The following is a 14,601-nucleotide window of genomic DNA, read 5'->3' as shown; positions in this document are numbered from 1 at the left end:
ATTTAGATATTAAAGTTGATGACACTCACTAAAGATTATTAGGCAAGTAGGTAGCAGAGCTAGCATTTACACTTTGCAGTTTGAATTTAAACTCTCCACCATTGCTTATCAAGGTATTTTGTATACATGAGGAAACTACATTTCGGGGAAAAACAAAATATAGGTCCAGTATGATGGGCCACCTGTAATCCCAGCACTCTGGGAGGCTATGGCAAGAGGATCACAATCCAATTCAGCCTTGCCAACTGAAAACCTTAGCAAGACTCTGTCTCAAGGTAAAAAAAAGGGGGGTGGGGAGCGCTGAGGATATAACTTAGTGCTGAAGCCGTGGATTTAATCCCCAGGACTGACACAAAAGAATTACAGAGCAATAGTGACAGTGGCAGAACTAGTTGGAAAGTTGTTGCAGTAGATAATGTGGCTTACACCAAGTTGTGTATTAGAACAGAGGAAAGTCGAGCAGGCTAAAAAAAGATTCAAAAGATACTTAGGACACTAAATGTACAAGATTTGGTGATTGAGTAGTTTTAGTGGATAAGCAAGAAGGACATATCAATCACTATTCTCAGTTTCTGTTTTGAAAAATTAGATAGGGAGAACTAGAGATAAAAAGAGATGTGTGTCTGTAGGATCATGAATTTAGTTTCAGACATAATAAATGTAAAGAAGTTATAGAGTTCAACTGGAATAATTAGGCAGGTTTTGGTCTGTTTTATGTACATCTCCTCTAGTGACTGCTGAGATTATTTTTCATGAAATTTTGGACTGGCTCTTTCATTAAAGATAGGGGTATTATTAAATTACCCATAAGGAAAACAGAGAAGAGATATTTAGAAAGCATCCTTGTCATTTAAAATTTGTCACTTAGAATGCAGGTAATGAGATCCACGTTTCATACCAATATGAGCTGCCTTGAGATATAGGAAAGAATTAGGGACCCTTAAGTGTAAATGAAATGGACAAAGGCAGAATATATTTTCAAAGAAACAGAAATAAGAAGAAAACAGAAAAGATGATTGAGAGTTACAATAATTTTGGTAGGCATTGATAAAATACAAGGATATGTACCTGACACAGTATATAGATGTGGAAACTGTACTGAAATGATAATAAATTGTGTCAGCTGGGGGGGGGCAATTTTGACCTAATTACCTAGAATTACTCATTTTAACATTTTTATCCATCACTACTGCTGACAAGTTAAATATGAAAATAAGCACGGGGGTATAAGTTTTGACAGCTGAACTTATATCTATGATCAGATAATTTCGAAACAGTTAATTTAGAATTAGGAAAAGCTATAGTTCTTTTCCATAACTATATGGAGGTATGTAAGTCATAGGTTAAGGAGGCCTTCTCTCTTCAGGCAGTGCTATGGATAGAAACTCTGTGTTCCCTCTGATCTTTGTTGAAGCCCTAAACTCAGCATGGTCATATTTGAAAATAAAGTCTTTGGGAGGTTACGAAGGTTGGGCCCTCGTAGTGGCATTAAAGCCCTTAGAAACAAATAGTACAGCATAATCCCTCTCTTCCTCTCTCTGTTCCTTACTGTTTCTCTCTGCTATGTGACAATGCAGTGAGAGCAAAGATGTCGATGAGCAAGAAGACACCCTTACAAGACCCCAATGATGGGCAACCAGTTCAAACCACCTATTCATGGTATTTTTTTTACAGGATTTCAAGCTAACTAGAACAGATATTAAATCATCTTAACCACTAGCCAAAATCAAGAGTCAATGCAGGTAATTTTGATTAAATTTAATAAATTATGTCTCACCAAATACCACTGTATTTGTATACTGACATTATTACTATTATTAACTGCTAATTAAAATCATTAATGATGTGCATCATGTGAAACATTAAACTTAATAGATACAAACATTATATACATCAATATAGGACATCCGTACATAATCACTGCTTAAGGTGTAGTGTTTAAAATGTACTGAATAAGGGTCTTGAGAAGTTTTCTAATGCCTAATCTTTCAAATTTTAAGTCCTTTGGGGAAAATAACTTTTCTTAATTTTCTATTCCTATACAAAGTCCACAGTTTTTCTATGGAGAATGCTCAACAGTTCCTACAAATAATTATAGACACAAATAAAGTATTTATTCTAGATATTTTCTGTTTTTAATTGCTATAAAGCAAATATTTGAATGAGATGATCTATGGAAGTCTCTTTTCGTTCCTTGTTGCTTATTTCAATGTGTATCACACTCAAGGTGTATTCGTGCACTCTATACATGTACCTCAGATCATCATTCCACTCTTCTGTAATACTGTCTTTATTTAAATGTTTTGAGGTAAAATTATTTTAGGACTGAGGTCCTAAAATAGATTAGTTTTTCGTAGGAAAAACTGACACTGAAAAAAAAAGAAAATGTTTCCTGACTTTTCTGAGCTCCTCCTCTTTATTTTGGGAGAAACAAAAACAATAAAACCTGGCAGAAACACCAGGAAAACTTGCCCTCTCCCCCCATGTAGTCAAATATGCATTATGTCTCTTTTCAAAAGCTATCTTAATATTCTGGGTTTTTTACGTCTTTACCTGCAAAATGAAAAGGTGTGCCTAACTCAAAATGTTAAAAAGATTAAAGATTGTTGTTTAAATTGCCTAGCAAGCTAGCTAGAGCAAAGCAATAATAAATCTTGTTTCCTGTCATGTTATCGGAACTACACGGAGTGATACATGAGGCAATACAGATAATTCCTAATGCTTCAGAAAATGAGAAAAGGAAAACTTCATTTTAGGAGAAGATGAAGAGATTCGTTTTGAATTGGTGGAAGTTCATCGAGAAGGCAATGTAAGAAGAACATTTTGAGTAGAGGGAATGGCCTGACAGCTTTGTATCTACAGGAGTGGAAAGCTGGGACACACATGCACCGAAAGCAGAGAAGGCCCAGTAACAGAAAAAGTGAAGCTTGAGTGTCATTTATCTTTCAGCTAGGGAAAACATGATGATAGGTTTTAAGCAAGGCAGAGACAGAATATCAATGTATTTGAAACTATTTTCCTAGTGACGCATTAGAAGTGTTGAAATAGTCAAAAACAGATAATTCAAGCTATAGAGTATGCCACCATAAAGGTAGCATTGAGAATCAAGAGAAAACACAATCAACGAATGTGGCTGGAACACAGAATAAAAACTAAAGATAATCCTGGGTCATACTTCAGTCATGAAACTGCATGGTCTATTCTCTACTTACACATTCAGTAGTCCTCTAAGCTCATCCCCCACCCAGTTTTCCTTGTGCTGCATAAATCCTGGTAAAGCCCACCTTCAATTCAATCTTATATGGAGAAAGTAGATTTGGGGTTTAAGGAAGCATTTAGTCAAAAGGTAAAGATTTGCAATATACTTAACATACGGTTGGTAGTTAGTAGTATAGGAAAAAAAATCTTTCGCTCTTACCACTGTCTTGCCAGCCATCATTATTGATGTCCCACAAACCATTCAAATTTAATGTGCTTCAAAAGAAACTCAGTATCTTTTCTCTCAGCTCTCGCATCCCCTACTTTGAACTTTCCCAATGATATTTTCAACTTCTTAACCCATGTGGACAGCAATGGAGTTTTTTTTTTTTTAATTCTTTTATTAGTACATTTTAGGTATACGATATGTTTACATTTATCATTGGGTGCTTGTACCTGTACATGATGTACCTTAGTTATTTTTTTCCCATTACCTGTGCACCCTTCACCCCCTCCACCCTTCCCTATTTACATAGATTTTGTTTCCATTTTTTTTCTTTTCTCATAATTTTTTCTTTCCCTTCTTCCCTTTCCCCTTCCTGTCCCACCACCCCTTTGGATCTTTTTCTATTTCAAATTATCGCTTATTCGTTTTATTTATTTTAATCCTTATTTACACTTTCAGTTTCTCAAACTAGAGAAACTATTTTGTATTTACACATGTGTGTCCTATTTCTTTCACTTAAGAGTATGGCCTCTATATGCATGCATTTAGCTATAAATATCTCTAGTTTCTTGTTCTTTATGGCTGAGTAGTACTCCATTTTATAAAAAGAACACATTTTCTTTATCTAGTTTGCAGTTGATGGGCACGTGGGCTGTTTCCATGCTTTAACTATTAGAAACTGTGCTGCTATAAGCATGAGTGCACATGTATTGCTGTGGTATGATTCTTTTAATTCTTTGGGGAAGATGCCCATCAGGGGAATAGCTGGGTCAAATGGGACCTCTAGCCCTAATTCTTTGAGGTATCTCCATACTGATTTCCACAGTGGTTGCACCAGTCTGCACTCCCACCAGCAATGGAGAAGGTTCCTTTCTCCCCACAACCCCGACAGCATTTGTTATTTGTTGATTTCTTGGTAGCAACCATTCTTTCTGGAGTGAAGTGGAATCTCAGTGTTGTTTTCATCTGTATCTCTTGAATGACGAGTGACAGTGAACAATTTTTCATATATTTATTTGGTCCTTTTACTTCTTTGTCTGAGAAATGTCTGCTCATTTCAGATGCCCATTTTTTAATTGTGTCTTTGAATTTGGGGGGTCTGATTTTTTTCAATTCTTTATATATTCTAGATAGTAGAACTTTGTCTGAGGTACAGCTGCTAAATTTTTTCCCCCACATTGTAAGTTGTCTCTTAGCTCTGTTTGTGGTTTCTCTTGCAGTGCAGAAGCTTTTTAATATGATGAGATCCCAGTTGTCGATTCTTTCTGCTAGTTCCCGTGCTACTGAGGTTTTGTTCATAAAGTCTTTTCTTATACCAATATCTTCAAGAGTTCTGCCTAACTTATGTTCCAGCAAGTTTAGTTTTTCTGTCTTAATATTTAGATATTTAATGCCCTTCAATCTTAGTTTAGTGCGTGGTGATAGGTATGGGTCTAGTTTTAATCTTTGACAGGTTGAAATCCAGTTTTTCCAACACCATTTATTAAATAAGCTATCTTTCCTCTGATGAGGGTGGCTGGCTCCTTTGTCAAAGATGAGGTGACTGAGTATGTCCAGAGTTGTTTCTGCATCGTCTAATCTATTCCATTGATCCTCGGGTCTGTTTCTTTCCCAGTACCATGCTGTTTTTATTACAGTAGCTTTGTAGTATAGTTTCAGGTTGGGGATTGTGATACCCCCAGCCATGTCTCTGTTGCCTAGAATTGCTTTTGCTATTCTAGGTTTCTTCTGGTTCTAAATGAATTTTTGGATTGTTTTCTCTAGTTCTGTGAAGTATATTGTTGGAATTTCAATTGGCATTGCATTGAATCTATACAGCAGCTTTGGAAGTATGGCCATTTTCACTATATTGGTTCTTCCTACCCAGGAACAAGGTATGTTTTTCCATTTTCTTATATCCTTCTTAATCTCCTTTTTCAGAGTGCTGTAGTTTTCAATGTAGAGGTCTTTTGCTTCCTTTGTTAGATTGATTTATAGATATTTCTTTTTTTTAGATGCTATTGTAAAATGGATTGTTTCCCTAATTTCTCTCTCAATGGGTCTGCTATTTGCATATAAGAAAGCTATTGTTTTTTGAGCGTTGTCCTTTTATCCAGCTACTCTACTGAATTTGTCAATTAGGTCTAGAAGACTTTTGACCGAGTTTTTTGGGTCTTCTATATAAAGTATCATATCATCAGCAAATAATGACAGTTTAACTTCTTACTTTCATATCTTTATTCCTTTTATTTCTTTCACTTTTCTAATTGTTGTGGCTAATATTTCCAGAATAATATTGAACAGGAGTGGTGATAGTGGGCATCCTTGTCTTGTTCCTGATTTTAGCATGAAAGTTTTCAGTTTTTGACCATTTAGTATGATGTTGGCTGTTGGTTTTTCATAAATAGCCCTAATCAGGTTGAGATAAAGACCTTCTACTCCAAATTTCTGTAGCATTTTTATCATGAATGGGTGTTGGATTTTCTCAAATGCCTTTTCTGCATCTATTGAGATGATCATATGGTTTTTTTCCTTGTCTCTTTTAATATAGTGATTTATTGATTTATGAATGGTGAACCATCTTTGCATCCCTGGGATGAATCCAACTTGGTCACGGGGTATGATCTTCTTGATAACACTCTGTATTCTGTTTGCCAGTATCTTGTTGAGGATTTTTGCATCTATGTTCATTAGGGAGATTGGTCTGTAGTTCTCTTTTTGAGTTGGGTCTTCCCCTGGTTTTAGGATATAAGTAACACTTGCTTCCACAAATGAATTTGGAAGCCTTGCCTCCCTTTCAATTTCCTTGATGAGTTTAAAGAGTAATGGTGATAGTTCTTCTTTAAATGTCTGGTAGAATTCAACAGTGAAGCCTTCAGGACCTGGTCTTTTCTTTGTTGATAATATTTTTATTTCAAGTTCATGCATTGTAATTGGAGTGTTTAGAATTTCTATATCTTCTTCATTTAACTTTGCCAATTTGTATGTATCTAGGAATCTGTTCATTTCTTCTGTGTTTTCCATTTTATTAGAGTACGGGTTCTCTAAGTAGGTATTGATGATCCTCTGGATTTCTACTGGATCTAATGTGACTTCACCTTTTTTATTCTTAATCACATGGATTTTAGTCTTTTCTTTCCTTTTTTTGATAAGGTTGGCTAAAGGTTTATTGATTTTTATGTATTCTTTCAAAAAACAAACTCTTTGATTCATTAAATTTTTGTATCATTCTCTTAGTTTCCATTGCATTGATTTCTGCTCTGATTTTTATAATTTCCTTTATTGTATGAGCTTTGGGTTTGTTATGGTCTTCTTTTTCTAGGAGCTTGAGGTTCTGTGTTAGGTTATTTAACTGAGTTCTCTGTTTTCCTAATATGGGCATTGAATACTATGAATTTCCTGCATAGAACTGCTTTCACTGTGTCCCATAAATTCCTGTATGTTGTACTGACATTGTCATTTACTTGTGGAAAGTGTCTAATTTCTTCTTTAATTTCCTCTGTGACCCATTAGTTGTTCAGGAGGGTGTTATTCAATTCCATGTGTTTGTGGGAGTTTTGTGGTTTCTTATGTTATTGTCCTCCAATTTTATTGCACTATGGTCTGATAATATACTGGGGGTAACTTCAATTCTTTTACATTTACTTAGACATGTCCTATGAGCTAGCATGGATTTTATTCTTCTGTTGAGTTTCTGGGATCTTGGCTATTATATGTCTATGTGTAGATTTTTTTGATCATGTCTAGTTGCAGTTCTATATGCCTCACTTATCTGTATGTCAAATTCTCCACCTCTCTCTGGGTAGTTTTCTACTATTACTTCTGTGAACAATTTTTTTTATGTCAATTGTCCTTTTCCTGTTTTTTTGTGGACTCCTATCAGTCTTATGTTGTTCTTCTTTGCATCATCTAGCAGCTGTTGGATTGATTTCTTTTGTTCCCTTACTATTTTTAAGAAATCTCTGTTTTCATGGTCCTTTACCACAATTCTGTCTTCTATATCTGATATTCTATCTTCAGATTCCCTTAATCTGCTGTGCATGCTTTCAATGGAGTTTTTAATCTCCTGAATATCTGTTTTAATTTGTTTCATGGCTTCCATTTCTTTCTTATATTGGGTGATCATGGTTTCCATTTCTTTCTTATGCTGGGTGTTCATGGCTTCCACCATATTGCTGAGCTCATCTATTTTTTTAATCTGTTTCTGTTCTAGAGCCTCTGATCATGTCTTTCACTCTGCTCATCATCTCTGTAGTTTTCTGGGAGATTATTTCTGTTTTGAATTTTTCTAGAGCCTCATTCATCAGTTTAGGTTGTCCAAGTGGTTGATTATTGGACTTTTCCACCTCATTTCCCCCAGAATTTGCCTTTTGTGGGGTGCAAGTCTGTGTCTGTGCCTTACTTAAATGTCTTCTCATTTTTGTTTTTGGTACTGTTATTGGTTTAATTCTTTGGTTGATACTTTGAAGTTGCTTATTGTAAGTATCTTTGTTTATGTATTTAGAACCCTTATGGAATGGTTACTACTCAGAGGTATCTTCCCGATATAGCTGGTCTTCAGGTTTTGAATCTCTAATGGCTCTGAAGCTGTCTCATTTTCATTATACCAGGAAGGACAAGTAATTAGTTCAATCCCAGCATATTAGCCCAAGTGATGCAATTAGCAATGCAATAGCATCAAGTACTTCCTAGAAAATGACAATTTGTGGTAGTTATTTATCTATAACCTTTAACTGTGAATTAAATCAAAATCCAGGACCAACCCAACATATGTTTATAGTGAACAAACTCTTCAGTATAGCAATTTTACCCTTCAGAATGGGGAGTTAGAAGGAGTTGGAGAGGGAGGGATAGGTAGGTATAAGGATATGGGAAGGTTAGCAATGAGGCCAGAGGACACAGGTGAGAGAAGGAAAGATAAAAAAAGAACAATAAAGAAGAAATATGAATTAGGGCCAGAACAGAAACACAAAGGGAGATGAAGAACAATGTGAGACAGCAAGGGAGTCAGGGAGAGAGAAAGAGAAAGAAAAGAGAAAAGAAAAAAAAGGAAAAATAAAAATTTTAAAAGAGTAGAAAAAGAGGAAAAAAATTAAAATAAGGGCAAAAAATAGTGGTAATTTTGAAAATAATATATAAAAGATAAAAATGAAGGCCCTCCTTCAGGGTTTGTCTTTTCTGTCACAATAGACAATGTGGGCATCAGTGTACAGTTATAAATCAATGAGTCTCAGTAAGCCAGTCACAGACCCATAAGATTAAGGCAGATTTCTATCTGTAAGTCCCAGGTTGAGCTCCCTGTCCTCCTGCAGGGTTGAACTGTTCAAGTTTCTATCACAGGTTCCAGCTGCCTTTCCCCTGAAGATAGTCCTTGTTCTGATGAGAGGTGATGATCCCTCTAACTTACCAAGTACGGTGGTCTGGTGTGCTTTTACTGCAAAGATTCTCTTCACTTTTCCATTGGGCTTCAGTTATCATCAGGGAGGCTGAGAGAGGCCTTCTTTCTCTTGTTCACTTCTGTAGCTCAGGACAATGGCCTTTATGTCCCACTCTGCCTCTCTAGTGTGGAACGAGGTAGCTGTGTAGCCAAGAGGCCAGAGGTGGGGTGGGGGGGCTCTGTTGTTGCAGGTGCCCGTGCAACTCCATGGGCAGCTAGTGGGCATGGCCAGGGGGTCCTTACCAGTTCTTAGCCTCAAGTAAGCATAGCCAGCTGGACAGAGCTGGGCTCAGGCAGTCCTGGGCACTCTGCCCAGGTGGCTCTGCCCGTGCAACTCCATGGGCAGCTGGTGGGCGTGCCCTGGAGTTACTTTTAATATGTAACTTTCATCCGCACACAGTTTGATGTACCTATTTAGGCAGGATTAAAGAAGAGGAAAGGACTAAACTTATCTCTTTTTTTTTTTTTTTTTTTTGGTACCGGGGATCGAGGATGGAACTCAGGACCTTACGCTTGCAAGGCAGGTGCTGGAACCACTGAGCTAAATCCCCAGCCCTAAACTTATCATTTTTATCTACTTAGGGAAGCCTGAGCATGAATGAAGAGCGAGATTAATTAATTTCGAATCTGAGGAATGAGTTCAGATACTTCCTTGCTTCTATCACTAGGCTCTTTGATTAAGAGTCCACTGTATAAATTTCTCATCTAAAATTTGATTCAACTGAGTTCAATCTCCTTTGGTATTAGAAATCACCCTACAGTGCAGTAGGAACTGGGTGTTTATTCGTGTGCTTGTTTTACTTCAATAACAACGAGAGTAATGGATTAAATGTCTGTTTTTGGAGATCAAAGCACAACTTCACCGAACAAGAAAATAAATGAAGTTTTATGTAAACGTTCATGATTCTTGCCTAACTAAAGTACTTTCTTTGACAAAAATGTGTTAATTTAACTTTGAACATATGTATGTATATACATCATTATTAGATTATTAAATGTGCATAATTTGGCATAAATGTAGACAGTAGTTTCTTTCCTCATATTCTTTGTTTATAATTAATTAAAATTATCTTTGAACAACATTTTATTTTATTTTATTTTTTATTAAATTCTTTTATTGGTACATTGTAGGTAAAAAACACAATTACATTTCTCATTAGGAATTGTACCTTTACATAATGCATCTTGTTTCTTAGTTTTTCCCCATTCCTAGCCCTCCCTTCACCTCCTCCGCCCTTCCCTATTTACAAAGACTTTATTTCCATTTGTTCCATTTCTCATCATTTTTCCTTTCCCTTCTTTCCTTTCCCCTGCCCCTCCCACTACCCCTACCCCTTTGGACCTTTTCTTCCTATTTTGCATTATCGATTATTCATTCTAATCATTGGTACATTTGAGGTATACAATATAATGACATTCATCATTGGAAATCTGCACCTTTACACAGTCTCTCTTGGTTCTTATTTTTCAAACTTGCCCAGCCCTCCCTTCATCCCCTCCATTCCTCCCTATTTACAAAGATTTTGTTCCTATTTTTCCATTTTCTCATATTAGTCCCATTCCCTTCTATCCTTTCCCCTAGCCTTCCCACTTCCTTCCCCTTTGCCCCTTTTCTTCCTATTTCACATTACCTATTATACATTTAGTCCTTATTTACACTTTCAGTTTCTCACACTAGAGAAACTATTTGGTATTTATACATGTGTGTTCTATTTATTTCACTTAAGAGTATCACCTCAATGTGCATCCACTTAGGTATAAATGTCTCTAATTTCTCATTTTTTATGGCTGAGTAGTACTCCATTTTATAAAAAAAAAGTATTTTCTTGACCCAGTCTCCAGTTGATGGGCATTTGGGCTGTTTCCAAGTTTTAGCTATTACAAACTGTGCTGCTATGAACACAGGTGCATATATATCACAGTGGTATGATTCTTTAAATTTGGGGGGGAAGATCCCCAGCAGGGGAATAGTGGGGTCAAATGGGACTTCAAGTCCTAGTTCTTTGAGGTATCTCCACACTGATTTCCACAATGCTTGCAACAGTCTACACTCCCACCAGCAGTGGAGCAGGGTTCCTCTTTCCCTACAGACCCATCAGCATTTGTTATTGGTGGATTTCATGATAGCATCCATTCTTTCTGGAGTGAAGTGGAATCTCAGTGTTGTTTTCATTTACACCTCTCGAATGACCAGTGATGCTGAACATTTTTTCATGTATTTATTTGCTATTTCTACTTCTTTGTCTGAGAAATGTCTGTTCATTTCAGATGCCGATTTTTGGATTGGGTCTTTAAATTTAGGAGGTCTGATCTTTTTAAGTTCTTTATAGATATAAGATAGTAGAACTTTGTGTGAGGAAAACCAGGTGAAGATTTTTTCCCACATTGTGGGTTGTCTCTTCACACTTCTGGTGGTTTCTCTTGCTGTGCAGAAGCTTTTTAATAAGAAGAGTTCCCACTTGATGATTGTTTGTGCTAGTGCATGGCCAACTGAGGTTTTGTTCATAAAATCTTTTCCTACACCAATATCTTCAAGAGTTCTCCCTAACCTCTGTTCCAACTGGTTCAGAGTTTCTATTTTAATATTTAGATCTTTAATCCATTTTGATTTTAGTTTAGTGCATGGTGAGAGATATAGGTCTAGTTTTAATCTTTGGCAAGTTGAAGCCCAATTTTTCCAGCACCATTTATTAAAGAGGCTATCTTTCCTCCAGTGAGGGTTTTTGGCTTCTTTATCGAAGATGAGATGGCTGAGTGTATCTGGCATTATTTCTGCATCTTCTAATCTGTTCCAATGGTCCTCAGCTCTGTTTCTTTGCCAGTACCATGCTGTTTTTATCACAGTACCTTTGTAGTATAGTTGCAGGTTGGGGATTGTGATACTCCCTGCCATGTCTCTGTTACCTAGAATTGCTTTTGCTATTCTGGGTCTCTTCTTGTTCCAAATGAATTTTTGGATTGTTTTCTCAAGGTCCATGAAGTATGCTGCTGGGTTCACAATTGGAATTGCATTAAATCTATATAGCAGTTTTGGAAGTATGGCCATTTTCACTATATTAATCATTCCTACCCAGCAGCAGGTGCTGTCTGTCCATTTTCTGATATCATCTTCAATCTCTCTTTTCAGAGTGCCATAGTTTTCAGAGAAGAGGTCTTTCATTTCTTTCGTTAGGTTGATTCCTAGGTATTTCACTTTTTTGGATGCTATTGTGAAAGGAATTGTTTGCCCTATTTCTCTCTCAGTGAGTCTCTCATTGGTGTAGAGGAAAGCTATTGTTTTTTGTGTGTTGACCTTATAACCAGCTACTTGACTGAATTTGGTTATTAAGTCTAGAAGTCTTTTGGTGGAGTTCTTGGGGTCTTCTATATAGAGTATCATGTCATCTGCAAATAATGACAATTTGACTTCTTCATTTCCTATCTTTATTCCTTTTATTTCTTTCTCTAGTCTAATGCCATGGCTAATGTTTCCAGAACTGTATTGAACAAGAGTGGTGATAGTGGACATCCTTGTCTTGTTCCTGATTTTAGTGTGAAGGATTTTAGTTTTTGACCATTTAGTATGATATTGGCTGTTGGTTTTTTGTAGATGGCTTCTATCAGTTTGAGGTAGAGACCATCTATTCCAATTTTTTGTAGGGTTTTTATCATAAATGCATGTTGGATTTTGTCAAATGATTTTTCTGCATCTATGGAGATAATCATATGGTTTTTGTCCTTGGCTTTATTGATATAGTGTATTTCATTGATTGATTTTCGTATATTGAACCATCCCTGCATCCCTGGGATGAATCCTACTTGATCAGGGTGTATGATCTTCTTGTTGATCTTCTGCATTCTGATTGCCATTATCTAATTAAGGAGTTTTGCATCTATATTCATTAGTGAGATTGGCCTATAGTTCTCTTTTTCAGTTGGATCTTTCTCTGCTTTGGAGATCAAGGTGATGCTTGCTTCCAGGAATGAATTTGGGAGTACTGCTTCCCTTTCAATTTCATTGAAGAGTTTAAACAGTAGTGGCAGCAGTTCCCCTCTAAATGTCTTGCAGAATTCAGCACTGAAGCCATCAGGGCCCGGGCTTTACTTAGGTGATAAGTTTTTAATTACATTTTCAATTTCATTGGTTGATATTGGGTTGTTCAGAATTTTTAGGTCTTCTTCGTTCAACTTTGGTAATTCATATGTATCTAGGAATCTGTCCATTTCTTCTGTGTTGTCCATCTTATTGGCGTATAGTTTCTGGAAGTAGGTATTGATGATCCTCTGGATTTCTGCTGGGTCTGTAGTAATTTTACCCTTTTCATTCCTAATTGCATGGATTTGGGCCTTTTCTTTCCTTTTTCTGACAAGGTTGGCTAAGGGTTTGTCAATTTTGTTGATTCTTTTGAAGAACCAACTCTTGGCTTCATTGATTTTTTTGTATCATTCTCTTAGTCTCCATTGCATTGATTTCTCCTCTGATCTTTATAATTTCCTCCCTTGTGTGAGCTCTGGGGTTGTCCTGTTCGTCTTTTTTAGAAGCTTGAGGTGCAGCATCAGATTTAATTGAGCTCATTCTGTTTTCCTAATATGCATATTCCCTGTTATGAATTTCCCTCGTAAGACTGCTTTCGTGTCCCATAGATTCCGATATGTTGTATTGTCATTGTCATTTAATTGAAGGAAATGTCTGATTTCTTCTTTAATTTCCTCTGTGACCCATTGGTTATTCAGAAGTGTCTTGTTCAATTTCCACATGTTTATGAAATTTTTTGAGTTTCTTTTGCTATGGATCTCCAATTTCATCACACTATGGTCTGATAATATACAGGGGATAACTTCAATTTCTTTGCACTTACTTAAACATGTTCTATGTGTGAGTATGTGGTCTATTTTGGAGAATGGCCAATGTGCAGCTGAGAAGAATGTGTATTCTGATTTTGTGGGGTGGAAGACTCTGTAAACATCTGTTAAGTTCATTTGTTCAAGAGTTCGATTGAGTTCTATTATTTCATTACTTATTTTTTGTCTAGCTGATCTATCTATTTGTGACAGTGGGGTGTTGAGGTCCCCTACTACAATTGTATTAGTGCATATATGACTTTTCATGTCCGTTAGTAATTGTTTTATATAGTTGGGTGCACTAGTGTTTCGTGCATAGATATTTATGATTGTCATCTCTTCCTCTTGGATTGTTCCCTTTACAAGGATGTAGTGTCCTTCTTTGTCTCTCTTAATCAGTGTTGGTTGGTTTGAAATCTACTTGATCTGCAAAGAGGATAGCTACTCCTGCTTTTTTTCAGGTTCTTGTCACATGGAGTATTGTTTTCCACCCTTTAACTTTCAGTCTATGAGTTTCCTTTTGAATTAAGTGTGTTTCTTGTATGCAGCATATTGTTGGATTTTGCTTCTTGACCCATTCTGCCAGTCTATTTCTTTTGATAGGTGAATTGAGACCATTAACATTGATGGTTATAACTGAAACATATTGACTTGTCATTGCCATGACTTTTTCTTTTTGTTGGGTTCTCCCCCTTTGCATTTAATTTCTTGCCATGCCAGATGGGTTCATTCTGCTTTGCTTCCTGGGGTTGTGATCCTCAGTGTCTGTTCCTAGGATATTGTGTAAAATTCTTTGGAGTGCTGGTTTAGAATTCAAGAAGTTCTTAAGGTACTCTTTGTCATGAAAGTATCTTATTTCTCCATCAATTATGAAAGATAGTTTTGCAGGTACATCAATCTGGGTTGGAGGCTGTTTTCTTTTAGGGCTTGGAATATGTCA

General features: G+C 36.4%; 1 protein-coding gene across 8 annotated transcripts in view; it reads left to right on the top strand.

Annotated features, from left to right (window-relative positions):
* Cdh18 (cadherin 18) overlaps window positions 1–14,601 on the top strand; it is a 924,665-nt gene that overhangs the window by 192,626 nt on the left and 717,438 nt on the right. The window contains exon 1 of one of the 8 annotated variants that reach the window (XM_087189256.1): window positions 5,284–5,298. The exons of the other annotated variants lie outside the window; for them this stretch is intronic. The gene's annotated coding sequence lies outside the window, so the exon portion shown is untranslated. Of the gene's footprint in view, window positions 1–5,283; window positions 5,299–14,601 lie in introns of those variants that run through there. 8 annotated transcript variants of the gene reach the window in all.

The sequence above is a fragment of the Heterocephalus glaber genome, unplaced genomic scaffold, assembly GCF_053883595.1.
Source record: "Heterocephalus glaber isolate CG9 unplaced genomic scaffold, H.glaber_assembly_v1.0 deba00001538, whole genome shotgun sequence".
Classification (NCBI taxonomy): Eukaryota; Metazoa; Chordata; class Mammalia; order Rodentia; family Bathyergidae; genus Heterocephalus; species Heterocephalus glaber.
Note: the sequence above shows the minus strand (reverse complement) of the source record. Positions and strands in the feature narration are given on the sequence as shown.